Source organism: Acanthochromis polyacanthus, chromosome 11 (assembly GCF_021347895.1).
Source record: "Acanthochromis polyacanthus isolate Apoly-LR-REF ecotype Palm Island chromosome 11, KAUST_Apoly_ChrSc, whole genome shotgun sequence".
NCBI lineage: Eukaryota > Metazoa > Chordata > Actinopteri > Pomacentridae > Acanthochromis > Acanthochromis polyacanthus.
In genome coordinates, this window is record NC_067123.1 from 33729689 (window position 1) to 33746489 (window position 16801).

The following is a 16801-nucleotide window of genomic DNA, read 5'->3' on the forward strand; positions in this document are numbered from 1 at the left end:
AAAAGTAGCAGAGTAGTGACTTGAAAATTTAGCAGCCTTTTTGTTTGGATAGGCCAGTTTTCTGTTTCAAAAAACTACCTTGTTGCTTAATTTAACTACCCTTAATTTGCATCCATACACAGGCAGGCCTTCGCTTCTGCACATAGTAAAATCACTCAGAGGTTTTGCAAAAGCTTGGATTGTGACAGCTCAACTGGTGCTGCAGGAAGGCGTAAAATCCTTTCTTCTTTAGGTTATTTATTCAGTTACTTTGAGCGTGCACCGCCCTGTCACCGTGAACATGCTACTCTTCATCAAAGACAGAGTGTGCACGGTTGCTTACGCCCTGTCAGTTAACCAGTTGAGCATGCAATAGCTATTTGTCAAACATCTTTCCAGTGTTTATTTGACAAGTGTGTTCAGTGTTCATGGGCCATACATGAGTAAACTGCCTCTGAGCGCCACAGTATTGTTGAATCCGCCAGGGTGGGAAGGAGAGAGCGGGAAGCGGGAAGGTCAAATGAGGAAGATGCCTACAGCCAAACTGAGCAGCGGGGTTTGAATGACGACCGTAAAAATACAGCGAGGGAGACGGGAGTGTGAGGAGGTTTGTGAAGGGAAACACTGAGGCAAAGAAGAAGCTACGAGCGGATGAAAGAACTGAGGAGAAACAGAGTTAACAAGGCGTGCAAGAATATTATTTCCCTAGACCCAGCAGCCACATTAACAACCACAGCAAATAATGAGTCCAACTTTATCAGCCGTGCAGATAAGTGATAAAGCCATATACTGCACACTTTTTCATGCTGCCGAGTGAGACTCCTCTTCAAGGCTGTGAGAAGAAATACAGTGATCTTAGATCTCTTGGTGAAGATAAAGAGAAGGCACGGCATTTTTCGGTTGGCCCGAGAAGGCATGTTTCTGTGCTGTCTATATGTCTGTTATGTTTTATTAAAGGATAGCAGAAAATATCTGACTATGGAAATAGTAATGCTAGTAAAGATGTCAAGTACTTGGCAAAACACAGTGATGATGTCCAAGCATGCGTGGTCTATGTCCACCTGTGAAAACAGTCGAGCATCTGAGGTGATCCTTATGAACCCTGAAAGCCTCTGGCAGTTATGGAAAGCATGTTGTGTGTAACAAAAATGTCAAAACACACCATTTATCAAAACCAGAAACTGTAAAGACAAGAAAAAGTTCCAACAGTCCTTGAACTACTCACCTGCGATATGCCATTTGGTTGAGAAACTGAACTTAAAATCATGATACTTAATCAAAATCACATGACATGTCTCACATGCGATTAAAATTTTGGTCTACACTGTAAAAAATGCTTGTGAATTTTACGGTGAAAAACTGTCAGACCATGACAGTAAAAATCTGTAAACTCTAAAATAGTTTGACACAGTTTGTATATTTTTTCATTTATTTCTCAAAAAGAATACCAGTTTTCACAGTTTCTACTGATAATGGAAACATGCTGGAATATTTATAATAAATAATGTGGAGAGTTTTGCATTTATTTCATGTAAGAAATACAGTTTCGATTTGTCAATTTGATGAATGGACATATGGTTTAATATTTATGACAGCTATAACTGGAATGTTTGCTAAAAATACACATATTAAATGTAAAACACACAAACTGTTGTACTGATAATGGAAAAAATGCTAGGTGCTTTTATAGGTGGGTTCATGTTTCAAAATTTCCATGTAAAACTAAAATTTCTTTTAAGGTTAAAACTCAACAAAATTTAGAATGAAGCACCGTATAAAACAGCATCAAGGCATTTCTTTATCATAAATAAAGAAAATGTTTTACAGGGATTTTACAGTAGTGTTCTGGCAACCACAACTGCTGGAATTTTACCGTAAAAATAACATATTTTTTTCAGTTTAGGTGCATTCTGTAAAACGTCCTTAGTGACTCAGCTGTGTCTGACAGACGTGACAAAAAAATCACTGACTATTTGGCTGAACTATAGACTCTGTTTGCATGGAGCAGATAATATGAAAATAAAATGTAAAATGTGGGCAGTAAAATATCTATAGTATGTAGATAGAGCCACCTTTTTTCCAGTATTGATAACACCTGTGGGAATTTGGAGAAGTCCACATGTTGACTGCATTTTTTTCTATTTTTGGAAAATAAATAAAGAAATTCAACCTTATTTTTTTCTTATAGTGTTTATGCTATTATAACTTTGGTTTACTGTGCAAAATAGATTTTTGATTTCTGTCTAAATCTAGTCAGGGTTGTGCTGTTGCCATTGCGGTCCAGTGAAAAATGAGCTCACAGTGAGTAAAAATGTGAAATGAAAGGCCTACATTTAGATATCAGCATTACAAAACGATTGTTGACTGTATGAGAACCAGTCACACTTTTTGCACTGATCCATTGATGATGTACACGTAGTGATACATGTAGGAGCAGCATTAATGGTTGTCTTTTATGATATTGTATGAAGTTAAGGGAAAATATGTCAAACTTAACATCATTGTAAACTGATTCTGTCAACATATCGCACTGCCTTCAGATTTACACTTGCTCTCCCAGCACATAGGTTTCATACATCTTGTCTAAGTTCTTCCTCTTTCCTTCTTTTCCATCACTTCTTCTCTGTGTGACTCAGCCACTTTTTCTGCCTTCATCTGTCTGTCTGAGCTTCTAGTGTATCATTACTTTGGTTCAGAGGAGGGAAGTGCAGAGCTTGTCTCCCAGCAGAGTGTAATAGTGTGTATGTATATGTGTGTCCCACCAGTATTGGTAGCAACGTCTCAGGAGCGCTGCTTTAGTCTTTGAAGATCTTAGACTAAGAGAGAGAGACTGAGACACTCAGACGAGGTCCTTTTTACTTTTATCATATTCAGCCTCTCCTCGTTTTTTTTTTATTTCTTCTTTTGTGTTTCGTCTCTTCCTCTTATTCATTCCTTCTGTTATCACCTCACCCTCATCCGTCACAGCATCTTTTCATTTCTGTCTTTATTTTATCTGTTTTGGAGTTAAAAGATTCTCTGTTTTCATTCTGAAGTGGTGCAGTGGTGTTTGAATCTTGGGTTTAACTGCTTTGATAGTTTCCCTTCCACTGCAGATAGAAAACGAGTTGGGCTACCATCTGCATTATTAAACACCGATAACATGTGACCCGCCACACAGCTGATGACCTAATGTACAGTTTAGCCGCCACACTTATGGTAGAGATAAAGAAACAGAGCGTGTTCTTTAACTGAAGGATGTATGACTCTCACATTAACCCGTGACCTTCCTTTATGAGAAGGTAAGTCTAACGGTGAGTCTGCACTGCTGCCCCATTTCTAAATCGGGACACAGTCAGCGAGAGACTTCATGTTAGAACCTACTAGATTTTTCATTGTGTAGTATGTGATCTCAGTTGAAATAACCTTCCCTAACCTTGACAGTGAGATGTTTTACTCAATGAAGTGTGCAGTGACTACCAGAGACATCTCACCTTCATGTTCTGAGCACGCTCAGAGCTAATCATTAAGTCCTTCTTATCATCATTATTTGTTTCTCTGTTCCTTAAAGACCTAATGCAACTCAGAGAATGGGATTTCTGTTGTAATCCACTTGGAAAGCTACCAAGATTAGCATGTGTTTGTTACAGTTTTGGTATTAGAGACACACTGAAGAGGGCCTCCACATGTTGTGAATCCTTCCTGACTCTCAGTGGCCATATATGCGGATTCCTGATTTCTGTTCACATGAAGCAAAAGCAGCAACAATAGGAGAACAAGAAGAGCTTTCAGTGAGGCATTTGTTTTCAGTAAAAGTGCTTAAAAATATCACTGTTTTCATTTTTAGCCCCTTGAGCTGGTGTTTAATCACTGTCAGCTCCTGTAATGCTTTCAGACCGCTCATTCTGTGTGAAGTCTGCTCAAGAGCCTGATAAGTTGTGACTGCGCAGGTGACATCAGAGAAGACTGAGCCACGATTGTGTGTTTTTTGTGACGCGCTGGTAGTATTGTGTCCCCTTTGTTTGCTTCTCAATGGGCGGCCATCTGAGAAGCATGTTGGTGAGTGTGTGTGTGATGGGTAACCTGATAGGGCGCATGTGAGAGGTTGGACAGACTATCTTCTTACGAATCAGTCAAAGCTGCTGCACTGCACTGAGCAGCGTCTTTTTTATTTTATGAAAGTATCTAATGTGATTATAGCCTAGCCGTGCTACACCCATGTTTCTGACGGCACAAGGGTCTAGGGAAGCTCGACAGGGAGGGAGGCGGGCTAAAAGGTTGTCTTTCAAATCACTCTGCAGCAATTGGGTAGGTATACAACCAATCAACGCAACGAATAGGCTGACGTAGTTCCAAGAGCACCGGCGGATTGTGGCTAAGTCCCATTAGCTTCCCAACCAGCGGAGCCGCGGAGCCAACTGGTATATTAAGGATTTGCCATATCCCGTCGGCATAAGTCCAAATACGTCTTTCTTCTCAATGAAACACTTAAGTGCCGTCCTTTGTTTATCTTTCAAGTTGAATTTTAGCTTCAAATCTTTAAGGGCTGTGGCCAAAGCCGAGTCCAAAGATAACTGTTTATTGTGCGCTGGTTGTTTCTGTCAGAATCGTCGCGCCTCTGTCGTCACTTCATTACGCCCGCCTTCTGACTCTACACTTCATGGTGATTGGTCCGGCCAGTTTTAGGAGAATCCAGCCTCGAGCCTTATGGAGGGTAACTAGACCCACTCTGGCAGAGAATTAAATTCGTTGCCGTGGGTTGTCTAGCGCGGCTAGGCTAATGTGATTATAGAAATGTCTAAAAATGTAATTCTGTCAATCAAGCTGTGTAGGACAGGTCATGGTAAAAGTACAGAAACTGATTTTATTCTCATTCTCCATCAGCTCAGAGAGAAAAGAGGCCCGTAAATGTACGTTATGTATCTGCGTGTGGATGTATTTGTGTGCATTTGTTCTGTATTCACATGGATTTATGTGTGTTTTCCATTTGACCAATTGCTGTTATTGCTTTCTTATCCATCATTGCAATAATGAATGTTTTGACAACTGGCACTTATGTCACAAACTTGCTTTTGCAACAAATGACTAATGTGTCCTTCCTATTCAGTGCTTCACACTGTAAGCTGCAGGACCTGAGATCACACGCATGCACACGCACACGCATGCACACACGCATACACAGTGTCTGGTTGCCGGGCAGTGGGCTCACAGCAGTCGACCATAACAACCCTTTCTCCATCAATCAGTTATAGAGTGCACTGCTCTAGTAATGATGTCATCACACACACACACACACACACACACACACACACACACACACACACACACACACACACACACAGGCCACTCACCACACACTTATCTCGTCCTCTTTGTTTTGACCTTGGTTTGCTCGTAGATGTGCACGCGTCTGTGGCTGTCTGAGCATGTGCACAGAGCAAGAGGAATGAGTTTTGATTGTCATTGCTTTGCAAAATATTGCAGTGGAGGATGCAATCTGCTTCTGATATCAGCTTCATAAATCTTACACACATCACGCACATTACACACACACACCTTGATTCCCAGACAGTCCATTTCAAGTTTCTCTTTTAGACTATAATTGAAGCCAAGGTTGTCTGAGCTAGTTTTTTGTTCTTGTTGTTTTTTTTCTATCTCTTCTGTCTGAAATGCTCCGCAGCACACTCATGTGGTTACACACAGTCGCACATTAAACAGTCTCAGTACAAACGGTTGTGCTCTGGAAGCCACTGAGCAGCACCTCTGGGGATGCTGGACAGCAATCCTTTTGTTCTGGCTTGTTTGAAAGAACAAAAGAAACCACTGAATGTAATGTGAACCTGTGTTGGGCAAATTTGGCCAAGTGTTGGTGATATATCTCCGTTGTGTAGCTGCAGCCCACCACAGTGCATGAGGTGTTTATACATAAGTTTTAAGAGCCTCAAGAGTATTCTGGCATTTAGCAGTTAACCACACACATTTACAATAGATGCATTCTTGTAAGGCAGACTCTCTCTCTGTATGAACACTGCATAGTTTCAAACTGGAGACTGTGCAGTGTGCTGAAGATCTGTATATGTTCTTTACCAATGTAGAAAACCTTGTGGCCCTAAAAAGACACTCAACCACACAATCACAGTGCACAGCATTGAGGGTGTTCTTCAAAATGTGCCTCTTTGAGACCAGATTTTGTGACAAATTCCAAACAAGTGTCTGAAGTGGTGAAGAAGTTTCAATAAACTGAATGAAGCAGTGTCTTAACTTGAGAGGGTTTATAGAGGCTTAGAGAATTTGAGGAGTGTAGCCTTGAAACTGAGCTTCCTTAAACTGTGGACACAATTTGACACACAAATGTCAAGTGTATTCATTTGAAAGGACTCCTTCTTACACCTACACACACACCAACAGACACATATGGTAGTAAAACTAATTACCTTGGGATGACACACACACACACACTTAGACACACACATGCACACATTCTCTGAGTCCAGCTGTGCTTCTGCCAGGCTCTAGGGCAGGGGGCCAGCACAGTGAGGTGAAGAGAGTGGCAAGAACACTAACTGGCAAATCAGGAGCCAATTAAAACGCTCAGCACTGCTGTGTGTGTGTGTGTGTGTGTGTGTGTGTGTGTGTGTGTGTGTGTGTGTGTGTGTGTGTGTGTGTGTGTGTGTGTGTGTGTGTGTGTGTGTGTGTGTGTGTGTGTGTGTGTGTGTGTGTGTGTGTGTCCTTGTTTGACTGCCAAGAAGAGGGTTGGCACAGAAAGCACGCTTCCTATTCTCTCAGCATGCCCTCTTAACGCAAAAGCTTACAGACACACTCACACAGTCATGGATTTGTCTTACCCCATTGTCTTTATTTGGGGCAAATGAGCGCCTGCCCTTTCTCTGTGTTTGTGTGTGTGGGCATGTGCGCACACAAGTGTAGGTTTATAACTTTACAAAGTAAAGCTAAGAGAAGACACAACAACTCACCTGTGACTCTGTGTGGGATGAGTAACAGCAGAAAGTGAAAAAACTGTAATTTCTCACTCAGCTGATCATGAGTTCAGATCTTGATCAATGAGCAAATACTTCATGTCAATTAGTTGTCGTCCTTATCATGATTTTAGTGACAGTGAGTGGTGCAAAGTCATGACTGCAGCGTGATCGCATCCCCAGCTGAGTGTGACTGATTCAACAGTTTGACTCAACTTTTCCCACATAAAAGATTTCTCTCCCCCCCCCCCCTTTTTTTGTCACTGTAACATGCTGATATAATTACAGTGCAGCCAACATATGTTGCGATTGATCGTTTACTGCCATCTGTTGAGCAGAGCTGCATTTGGTCTCATGACCAGTTTTAGTTACATGATGTTTCGCCGGCATTAAATACTGAAGATCAGCCGTTCTCAAATTAGGGCCAGTGCTTTTTTTTTTTTTTTTGTACAGATAATCCATTGGGGTTTAAATAGTTTGTGTAATAATTAAGTTGAGAATTTTCCCAACCCCTAAAAGAACACTTAATCCCTCAGTCTATCAAAAAAAGAGAAAGAAATTCTAACTATGAAACTGGGAGATAACTGTTTTCGTTGTACAATGACAATACTCTATGCTCAGGTTCTGAACTGATAGGATTCATCACAAATTCACGTTCTGCTAGCTGTCTGTCCATCAATCCATTTTCTATATACTGCTTTATCTTCTGTTGGCTCTCGACTGACTTAGGGCAAAAGCAGGGTTCACTCTGGACAGGTCACTATCTATCACAGACCTTCTAGCTGTGAGGCAACAGTCCTTACCACTGCAACACCATGCCACCTTCTAGTTACCTGGGAAAACAATCTGGTGTTTGTACCCTGGCTCTATAAATAAGAAACAAGCAGAGTGGCTTACCCCAATTCACGCAGCACTTTTTCAGCAAATTCTATGCTTGCCTGTGTAGGGAAACAAGAAGGAGCAGGGCAGAAGTAGTGACAATAAAGCAAGGAGATGCAAAACATGTTAACTATCTAAATATCAACAATTGTTCTCCAGATTATGTCAGAATTTTTGCCCTATAGTATGCTGCAAGAAACCCTATTTTTCCTCTAATTGATTCGCCTAAGAAAAAGTTTAACCATGAAGGTTGTGTTATACATTAGAAATTTGTATGTGAAAATTTGCTTTGGTTCAAGTGACATAACCTGCATCATCTGACCCCATCCACAAGAGTCCAGACTGTCTCTTTTTGGGGATGTCCAGCCAAAAGTAGGGACTGCAAGCCTACAAGATCTGTAGTTCAACAGGAGATTGCATTTGCAGAATACCTAGACACTGATCTACTGTGAATGTGCAGAGCATGTCCTGCAAGCAGACTAGAAAACTGCGTAACTAAAGACACCTGTTATGTCTGCCGTATCACACAATTGTTCTCTCACTCACTTTGATTGCTAGGATTTAGCCAGGCTAGCGGGTCTATGATCAGATCCAGTTATGATGTTCCAACCTTTATTCACACTTCATTCTAAGTACTCTTTATGCATCCAGTAGAAAAATGCATTATATATGTCATTTAACATTGTGGGTGTCAACTTTGACCTCAATCAGTTAAATTATATGAAGTAGAAGAGTGGACTGTGTTGCACTCAGGCATCTTGTAGTCCTTATGTTCCTTTAGACAGTAAGGTTTCTAAGCAGATAATAATATCAGCTGGAAAAAGAATGAGCAAAAGTAACCCCGGATGTTTTCTTTGCTGAATGATTTGTATTTGCTTCGTGACTAATGAGCCTTCTTCCTCTCTTCCTACCTTCCAAAGTATATTATAGTATTGGATTCCTGTAACAGGAATTTTTGTTTTTGGCACTAAACCCTCCACAGCTGCCACGTACACACTCCCAGTAACCAGAAACGAGTGGTGAGTAAAAGATGGCAATTAGTAAAGGATACTGGTCTTTCCAGACATGTGTGCACCCAAGATAACATTCCTGCAGTGAGCACCTTGAAGCTTCAGACGGTTGATTCTTCACTTGTGGTATGGCGAGATTGTTGGAGTTTAGGAAAATGAGGCTGTGGTTTCGGAAGGCATTTCCCTTACATTACAGTGACGGTCAGTCTCAGTCTACACGCACACACACACACACACACACACACACACACACACACACACACACACACACACACACACACACACACACACACACACACACACACACATAAAGAGACTCGATGCATTCTTCTGCCTCAAGCAACCAAGCAGCTGTCAGACACTACGTCAGCTCCCAAAGTATTCTGTCTATGCGTATGTGTTCCTGTGAGCGTGATCGCCTGCCATATTTATGACAAATGAACTGTGTGCTGCAGCAAATGTAATTGTTCTAAGTATGGGGAAAGACAAACCGAATGCCTGAGGCTTCCAAATAGTCTCACATGTCACTTTGTTTACAGCAAAAATATTCACACGAAATTAAGTACAAACATTTAGACTTTAATCTTATGAATCTTTAAATGGCTTTTGTAAGTCACTGTTACCTGATTCTAACCTTTAAGCTTATATTTATCAATCCAGAGTTCAGCATTCCGCACAATGTTTCGTGGTGAATGCACCAGAAGGATCAAACTCAGTGTTATGAGTTGGCCTACAGCAATCTGTCCCTCCTAGGAAATAACTTTGTTGCGATTTCATTTATTTGATTTCTTTTATATGGAACTAACTGGCAATATTAGTGTATGAATGATCCTGTTTTTATTGTGGGCTGAAGGTCTAATCGAACTGGTTTCTTTCTTATAATATAACCTCTGCTGGTGATCTGCTGAGTTTCATGTAACAATATAAAGTCAGCTTCTTGATTGTTTTATGCATTTTTTTTCAGTCAGGTGCTTGACTTTAGCCAGCGTCTGGTTAGCTTGGTATTAGTTCTCATCTTTCTTTATAGAAATGGACATGAAAGCGTTCAGCAACAAACATAGCTCCCCCAGTGACTATATTCATTAAGCAGATACAGCTATACAACAAGAATCAGCCAGTTTTTTAGATTTAGTAATGCATCCAGGAACAAGCACTGACATCACCACCAACCAAAGCACAGACAAGTGAGCCGTTTTCCTCCCTTCTCTTCCACCATCACTACTACCAGGGCCTGAATCATTGTTTTTACCTCCAGTAGCTACGTCACACAAACAAAAGACAGTTGTACATCTCTCACCTTGGAGAATTGTGCAGTTTATATCCATGTGACCTTGGCATTGAGAAACCCCAACAGGCTCTATTGGATAGTTTTCCAGTTTGGCTCTTCAATGCTTCATCACCTTAATGGAGTAAGGATACCACAGTTCCATCAATGGAGTCATGTTTGTGCATTTTCTTTCCTGAATACTCTTCAAGCTATGTTTTTTGTTTTCTTTGCAGGGAATATTGCCAATTAGAGTATAATGGATATGTGAGATAATAGCATACGATGTGTGCAGAGTCGTGGGCAGACGTAGTGTTGCTTGATTGATCTGTAGTGCTGTCCATGGTGCTGATGCAGCTGTCACTGTTTTAGTGATTTGTGTTGCATTATAAACTGAGTAAGTTTTGGACTGTTTGCTTATAAACTACAAGGTTTCATAGTGGGGAAGACTACACAACTTAGCCGACTTTGCTATACTTATGCTACATTGTCAGGTCACAATTATCTAGTATCAATTGAAGTCAAATTTCAGTGTCACTGTTAAAACATACAGTAATTAAACTTAATACTTAATGGTAATCTTTTAATTTAAATATTCAAATATTCAATATGAATCTGTTGTTGCATTAAAAACTCTAAAAAAAACAAAGACTTTGTCAGAGCCTGCCCATGAAAACCAAATGCCAAGCCAGTCAGTTCATCCTCTGGCACCGGTTCTGAGAAGAATTGTCGGGTGAAGCTTTTGCTGATGTTTGCCTTTGGACCCGGCACTTGTGGTTCCACAGTCTACAGCATTTAAAAAAAAAACAAAAAACACTACACCATTGGGTAAAACTAGTGCAGTAGGCAAAGGATTTGGCAATGGCTATGGCAACCGTGACATTTTTTCTGATACACTTGTCAAAGAATTCAAGCACTTAAACAGATGAAGTGACAGTGGAGTGGACAAAAGTATCCGTAGTGAAATCATGCCAGCATGTAGTCAAGTACAGAGCAGCACTCACACAGAGAACATTTGTCAGATATGTTGAATATCATCGCCTTTGATCATCACACATGGTTACACACATGCATAGATCATTGTGAACTCATTTGCCCGCTGTGACAGAAAACAACAGCGTGACATTCGCACAACAGACTGCAGCTTTATTCTGTTTCAAGTGTGTAAACCACTCATCTGGTCACTGCCTCCAGCACGTAGCCGTTCAGTCAAAAGGCCCTGGGCACGACACCAAACCCTCACCTGTTAACTGATTGTACGTTTGTCTTGATGACAGTGTCAGTTAAACGCTTCAACATTCAAAAAGCATCTTGGTCCCTGTTGTTTCACTTTACTGAAGGAGACTGACAAGAAGTACTGCAAGTATTCTGTTAATTTGTGCATTGTAGCAGAGAATGGGCTCTGTGTTTGTTTGGAGGTTAAAAGCACTTATTGCAAGTCACTTTAGACAAAAGCATCTGCTAAATGAATGTAATGCAGTGTAATTCTGCTACACTACACTGAAAAACCTCAAAGCACACTGAATTTGAGCACACACAATGGCATAAATAACCCGTACACATGCACGTACACTCTCACTCAGCCGCTGTCTACTCCGCTGTGCTTTGCAATTCAATCAGCCGTTCACTTAATGTGGTTTACACTGAACCGTTCCTGACTAATTTAGCCTGCTGATTTCTGGATTGGACATGATGGATTGAGACAAAGTGTCTTTAGTGGTGTGTGTGTGTGTGTGTGTGTGTGTGTGTGTGTGTCTGAGGCCGAAAGTGTACACCGTGTTGTGCTTATGTTCAGAGGGAGAAGCTTCAAATGAGGTTGAAAAGCATTTTTATTGCATTTGCTGCAACTGTACTGAGAATTTAAGGTCATGTAAGTTATACACTGCAGAACAAGTACTTTGAATGGTTGTAAATTTTAAACTTGACCATTCATTTTGTTTATCTTTACAAAATTACCTTTTAATAGGTTTGTTCTTTTCATGACATATCAAACTGACTGAAAGACAAATTATTACAGAATTTTCTAAGATACCTCTTCCTCATTTTTAACAATCAGTTTTATCTAGAAGTCCTAAAGGCTCAGTTGACATGTCATTTTGATTGCTATTACCTTGTATTCATCACATAAAGTAGGCCTAATTAACATTTTCAGTCTGAAAATATGAACACTAGATCAAAACTTGAGCATCTGTAATGAAACACTCTGGCTTAGTTTCTTGAAAAGTTTGATTAAGTAACTCAATAACCTAATACTGCATGTGAGTATGCATTTTTTGTGTAAGGAGTTACTATGAATTATTTAAAATATTATATGTTTTATCTTCTTAAGCACACAAATATTTCCATTCATTTTAAGGATATCCGTACTCCTTAAAATTAGGATTTTTACAAGCACCTTGACAAATAGTTTACAGTCCTTCCTTAGAAGCTCTTAGAATTACAGTAATTCTAAACCTCACTGATCTGTAAAGACTGGTGTTTAGGCTGACAGGATATTTTGAATACCTACGTACCTTCACAATACTTCACTATTGTTTAATTGAAAGTCATTGTTGCACATACATGACATCCTAGTAGGCTATGGTGCGCTACCACCAAGGTCTGCTACCTGTTGCTTGTTACTTTTGTCTTGCTAAACATAAATAGTTCTGACATCTATTATGCTGTACTACTAACATGGTCCCTTGTCTACATAGACTAGCCAAAAAGATCTTTTCTAGTGGATCTAATTATCCACGTTTTCTGCTGTGAGCAAATTTATTTTGCCAACTTTTAGCCAAGAATATATGCTAAATATTTATTTAGAAGCAGCACTTGAAGCACACATTTGTATTTGTGCACCACTCAGGACAATAAACGCTTGATTTGTTACCACAACTCACTAGATCCAAACGCTAAATATTATTCTGATTTTTATTCTTAGAAATTGCCATGTCCCCACCAGTACCCATGATCATTCTTAGCTCAGCTGCATCTCTCTTCTGCCAGTTATTTGTATCCTACCTGACCTCTAGTGGCAACTGTTTTTCACCACAATATGCTGCAATGTATTTATAATCAAATAAGTATTGTATGTAAGTCAGGATTTCTGAATACAGTTGTATATAGTAACACCATACCACCCAAGCCTGCTTTTAGGTATCATACTGTAGTGGTTTCCCTAAAAGTTGGTAGAGTTTTAAATGAAATCCTCACTCTGTATCCTGCTTTGCCCTGCCTCTCATCCTCCTCCTCCTCCTCCCTTTTTGCTGACATTTTTCAGCTTTTTATACTCCCTGCTGTGCCTCGCTGGCTGTGCCAGTGTTGTCCTCCCAGTGAGTTTCTATCTGCCTCTTCTCTGCCACCATCTGTTTCTCTCTCTGCCTCTCTGTTGCCTCTCTTCCTCTCTGTCTGCTTTACGTCCCCGTCCTCTCTATTCTCTCCATCTGTCTCCCTTTTTCGTCACCTCTGGATTGCCTCTATCCCACTTTTGCTTTCCTCTTGTAACGTTTCTCACTCTTTGTTGCCATGTCTTCTTTCTCTGTTGCCATCTCTTCGTCTCTTATCGCTCTCCCTCTTTCTCCCTCATCTTTTTAATACCATATGATAGATTCCTTTGCCAGTTGGTGTTTGCTAATCCGTGGCCTTAGTACACATCTATTTATTCCCTTCATCTCTCTTCTCCTTACACATCACAAACATCTTTAATTCACACAAACCCTACTGCTTTCTGTGTGCACCCATACATGCGTTAGCCTGACACTATACTGTAGTCCACTGTGGAATCCTATAGATTTCCTTATGGCTGACATAAGATATTCATTTTCTCTGTTTCTTCGTTCTTCTGTTATCATATTTCATGCTCTACGGGGGATTGAGAACTATGGAGAGCAGAGCCATGAAGCATGACATAAAAAATGTGCAGGGAATGGCACATTTTACTATCACTAATGTATCACACAAAACCAGCCACATACTGTAATGCCCCTCTTGGTTTCCTATAAGCTGCAATAAAACATTTCCCCCAGCAAGACAGCTGTGAGCACACTTACTCCCATCCCTCCCCACCTCTTTTCTTGTCACACATGTAAGAAGTGGGTCAGTAGGATGTTTGGCATCCCACACACACCTCATAAACATTCGTAGACGCACACACACACTGCAGCTAGCTAACAGCAGGAAACATGTGTCTTCTATCCCCATAACATACCCATCATTCCACCACAACCTGCCTAATTAGTCCCTAAGAGTGTGTACACACTGTCGACAATCAGCCGCTCTGTCTCTTATGCCGGTGTGTGGGTGTCGGCTCAAGTCAGCTTGTTGCACATTTGATGTCTTTAAAGATGCTGTGGAGTTGTTGTTGTTGTTTTTTTTGGGGTGTGTGTGTGTGCGTATGACAGGTCCTGTTTATAAAAATGACCCGCATTTGCATCTGAGTTTTAAAAACAAAAAAAACACTTGACACTTTCATTTCATAGATATGCCTCACCTTTTAAATAACAAACCATTTGCTTTACTTAGTTTATTTATGTGTGCAGTGAGTTGCAGGCCTGTTCTGTTTAACTTCTCATTAATATTCATCAGCATCACGATCCCCATCACTAGATTTGTTGAACCTACAGAGAACCGGAGGAGGCTTGAATGGGAAAGACATGCTGTTTGTCTGTTTGCATCCACAGTGTTTTCTGAAGCAAGATATGAGAATCCCAGTTTGCACTCTTGAATCAAAGCAAAGTAATGTGTTGATCTGATGACAGACTGTGTGATACATACTCAGTTGTGTGTCCAGATCCATTCTACAATGTGATGTGATGTTCTTGCTCATTGATAGAACACAGTATGTATCAGTGTGTTCTGCCATGTGCGTGGAGATATTACACATAATTGCAGGAAAAGATTTAAGCACTGAACCCTGAGCAGTTTCTGGGCTTTTTGTGCTCCCTTCACATTTTTACTCACTGTTGGCTCATTTTTCACTGCAATGTAAAGTCCTGTGCCTCTATGGAAACAGCACCACCATGGCTAGAAGTAGCAAGATCTCAAAAATGTCTTCTTTACAGTATGACACAGTTAAAATGCCATGTATCATTGAAAAACAGAAGTTGAATTTATTGACTTTTTATTTTGTAAAATTTGAAAAAACTCAGAATCAACAATTTTCCATGCTGCACACAGATGAAAAAGATGATTCTATGTACTAAAGATATTTTGCAATTTACATGTTTTGATAGTTTAAATGCTTGTATTCTGAAGCATGAATTTCAGGCAGTCACTAATGGTATCACTGTTGTGTCAAGGAATGCAGAAATTTTCGTTTTTTACAGAGTCTGGTTAGTAAAAAAATATTAATTTTTGACCGGAAAATGAATGGGGAAGGGGATTTAGAGGGTTGAAAGGCTCTTTTTGTGATTTTGTTTAACTTTCGTTGTTTTTATTCGCCAGGGAGTGCTGAGTCCCTGAGTCAACACACTGCATTCTGGGATAGTCTGGAACCCTCTCCATGGGCTGTACCACCTGCTGACAAACCAGGGGGGTCTGGAGGAGTTGTGTTGAATGAGGTGAGAAGATCTTTGTTCCTCCTGACACGTGCTACTGTATTTATACCATGTTCTTCATTCAAACAAATTCACTTACAATCAACTCTGTAAGCTGGCTCTGTCAGTTCAGATGCTGACCTGCTGCATATCATGTCTGTAGTTGCTTAAATTGGGATTGTGCTTTGCGAGCCCGGAGACAGCGGTGAATCGTGACCGACAAACTGTAATCACATTGCTATTCCAACCTAAAAGCTGTTAGTCTGACTGTCATGTTTAATTTAACGTTATTAGCTCTGGCATCAAGGACTTTTCAGCCCCGTGTTTTCCCCATAGCCAGGAGGGCTGTTTTGCTGATAAACCTGTCACCCTGGTTGCTGCACAGATGTGGTTAAGTAAAGTGCATTTGATTTTTAATGTGCATGAAGTGGCCACTCATGAACCAAGCTGTCCCTCTCTGTAGCTTTGAACCTCAGCACATCACACAAGTATAGCTTGGTTCAAATTAGTAACTAACTACAGTATAAAGAGTTGACCAAACAATGTGATGTATACTTTTTTTGAAACATCTTTAAAGTAGAATAGCTAGAAAGATAAGAAGACGTCAATCGACTGCTGAAATCTTGCCAATGAGCCTCAGCTAATTGAGGTAACGGAATGTATTTCCTGCCTCCACTGCGATTGGGTGATTGTGTTTCTGTTGTAAGAGAAGCCTAGTCTGCCTAATGATAGTGAGTTTGTCTCTTCGGCTGCCTCTTTGTTGGAGCAGCAATATATTTTCATGCATAACTCCGTCAGGAACCAGCCAGTGATGGGTCTTCGTGCAAGAATAGAAGTCTTATTGGCAGTGCTGAGAGTGCAAAAAACAGCCTATAAATAATGTCTCTGTAAGCCCTGAGGAAGGCAGAAATGTATTGCAGTTTATTGCTTTGTGTATTTTTTATGTGTGCGTTTGGCTCTCTGTGCGTGTTGTATTTCTCTACAAACTCATCAGATTTTCTTTAAATCACGAGAAAAACCACAAACTGCAATAGCTTTGATTTGTCTCCAAATTACTCGTAACACAAATGCAGCCTTTTCTGTGGTATTATTGATCCCCAGAGGAGAAATTCTCTTTTCACTTTCTCCCCCTTTCACGTGGAAGTAAGATATCAGGGTCAGCTACAGAATTGCACCACCGGAGCTGCTGGCGATTAT

General features: G+C 40.4%; 1 protein-coding gene across 1 annotated transcript in view; it reads left to right on the forward strand.

The window, feature by feature from the left end:
- atxn1a (ataxin 1a) overlaps positions 1–16801 on the forward strand; it is a 103722-nt gene that overhangs the window by 61117 nt on the left and 25804 nt on the right. Inside the window, 1 exon segment of the mRNA XM_022209441.2 lies at positions 15513–15628. The gene's annotated coding sequence lies outside the window, so the exon portion shown is untranslated.